At 32.0% G+C, this 1,049-nt stretch overlaps 1 long non-coding RNA gene across 2 annotated transcripts; it reads right to left on the bottom strand.

Moving 5' to 3' along the window:
- Nucleotides 1-222: 222 nt before the first annotated feature.
- Nucleotides 223-819, bottom strand: LOC121223044 (uncharacterized). Of its 2 annotated transcripts, none has more exons than XR_005920389.1 (3): nt 764-819; nt 591-683; nt 223-260 (listed from the first exon to the last, which is right to left on the bottom strand). It is a non-coding gene; the product is annotated as an uncharacterized lncRNA (long non-coding RNA). The 2 variants fall into 2 exon arrangements; XR_005920388.1 differs by lacking the exon at nt 223-260 and adding an exon at nt 463-516.
- Nucleotides 820-1,049: the final 230 nt, after the last annotated feature.

Raw genomic sequence — 1,049 nt, 5'->3', positions numbered from 1 at the left:
GTGCTCACTTGCATCTGTGCCATCTAGTGTCTTAACCTCTGAACTTCAGCTTGAGCCTGACTCCCCGAAGGCATGTATTGTTGTGAGCTGGATCCAAAATATTGGGTTGGGTTAACAAAAGATCCTTGAAATTGAACCCGACCATACCTTTCAGGACCCAAAACTTCAGTAATAATCAGGTTATCAATGTCGTCAAGATTAACAGAACTATCACTCGAAGCAATCGTTTCATACTCCACTTTTGTATCCTTTAGTTTCTCCTAATAAATCAATCAAAGAGTTAGAAACGCAATATATATTATAAAAAAATACAACATAACTTAACATTATTTGCATTACAAACAAAGAATTAAATCATTATAATTAAACACTATAAATATTTAAAATAATTCAAATTTTATTAAGTAAACATACTATAATTTCTGCAGCTTCAGAAGTCATAGGAGATCCATCTTTCTTCCTATGTGTAATGTCAAAAAGTTGAAGGTGTCCAACTTTTTGACCAGACAACAGTTTCTACAATATAGTAGTAAAAATATTGTTTAATAGAAAGTAATAAATATTTGACACTATTAATAAATTCAAAATACCTCGGCCTCAGCTACACAAGTAAAACTTTTCGACCCAGTTGTGTGAGTGAATTTCTGTTTTTGCCTGCTGTTTGTTCCAACTCGTTCACAATCCTACATTATGAAATTATTATTACGTATATAGTAAATACTATAAACTGAAATAGTTATAAGAGTTTGGAAGTACGTAATACCTCTCCTTTCTTTGAATTCCAAAATTTAACCGCATCTTCCCATTGGTACCTCAGCATTCCCGGCGGGACATTTTGCAATTTCTCTTCGAGGGTTGTTTTTGTCTTAAAATATTCTTTCTTTAAAGTACTTTTATGGTCTCTCCATCTTTTTCCCAATGCCTTCTTGACATAATTATTCGAGACCTCTAAAGCAAACCTCTCCTACAAAAAATACAAGTTTAGAAAGTAAATATAAATGAAACTTAAACCAAAGTATTATAAATTACATTCACGTTTTGTTACCTTA

Source organism: Gossypium hirsutum, chromosome D11 (assembly GCF_007990345.1).
Source record: "Gossypium hirsutum isolate 1008001.06 chromosome D11, Gossypium_hirsutum_v2.1, whole genome shotgun sequence".
Taxonomy (NCBI): Eukaryota; Viridiplantae; Streptophyta; class Magnoliopsida; order Malvales; family Malvaceae; genus Gossypium; species Gossypium hirsutum.
The sequence above is the reverse complement of the archived record's forward strand: the minus strand, read 5'-3'. Positions and strand labels throughout refer to the sequence as shown.